Source organism: Arachis hypogaea, chromosome 11 (genome assembly GCF_003086295.3).
Source record: "Arachis hypogaea cultivar Tifrunner chromosome 11, arahy.Tifrunner.gnm2.J5K5, whole genome shotgun sequence".
Lineage (NCBI taxonomy): Eukaryota > Viridiplantae > Streptophyta > Magnoliopsida > Fabales > Fabaceae > Arachis > Arachis hypogaea.
In genome coordinates, this window is record NC_092046.1 from 107,537,088 (window position 1) to 107,538,082 (window position 995).

At 40.8% G+C, this 995-nt stretch overlaps 1 non-coding gene across 1 annotated transcript; it reads left to right on the forward strand.

Annotated features, from left to right (window-relative positions):
• Positions 1-402: 402 nt before the first annotated feature.
• On the forward strand, positions 403-510 carry LOC112724139 (small nucleolar RNA R71). Its single transcript, XR_003163318.1, has one exon. It is a non-coding gene; the product is annotated as a small nucleolar RNA R71 (small nucleolar RNA).
• The last annotated feature ends 485 nt before the right edge of the window (positions 511-995 follow it).

The following is a 995-nucleotide window of genomic DNA, read 5'->3' on the forward strand; positions in this document are numbered from 1 at the left end:
TCCATAGGGTTCACCCATGTAATTCACCTCTGCAATTGCAGGATTCTCAGGATCTTAAGCTTCTTCTTCAGAAGATGCCTCTTGAGTACTGTTGTATGCAGCTTGCATTCCATTCAGACTCTGAAAAATCATATTAACTTGCTGAGTCAATATTTTATTCTGAGCCAATATGGCATTCAGAGTATCAATTTCAAGAACTCCCTTCTTCTGAGGCATCCCATTACTCACAGGATTCCTCTCAGAAGTGTACATGAGCTGGTTATTAGCAACCATGTCAATGAGTTCTTGAGCTTCTGCAGGCATTTTCTTTAGGTGAATGGATCCACCTGCAGAAGTATCCAATGACATCTTAGCTAATTCAGATAGACCATCATAGAATATATCCAGGATGGTCCATTCTGAAAGCATGTCAGAAGGACACTTTTTGGTCAGTTCCTTGTATCTCTCCCAAGCTTCATAGAGAGATTCACCTTCTTTCTGTCTGAAGGTTTGAACATCCACTCTAAGCTTACTCAGCTTTTGAGGAGGAAAGAACTTGGCTAAGAAAGCCTTGACCAGCTTATCCCAAGAGTTCAGACTATCCTTAGGTTGAGAATGCAACCATATTCTAGCTCTGTCTCTCACAGCAAAAGGGAAAAGCATGAGCCTGTAGACTTCAGGATCTACTCCATTGGTCTTAACAGTATCACAGATCTGCAGGAATTCAGTTAAGAACTGAAAAGGATCTTCAGATGGAAGTCCATGAAACTTGCAGTTCTGCTGCATCAGAGAAACTAATTGAGGTTTCAGCTCAAAATTGTTTGCTCCAATGGTAGGGATGGAGATGCTTCTTCCATGTAAATTGGAATTAGGTGCAGTAAAGCCACCAAGCATCCTCCTTACATTATTATTATTTTCGGCTGCCATCTCCTCTTCCTGTTCGAAAATTCCTGTAAGGTTGTCTCTAGATTGTTGTATTTTAGCTTCTCTTAGTTTCCTCTTCAGAGTCCTTTTAG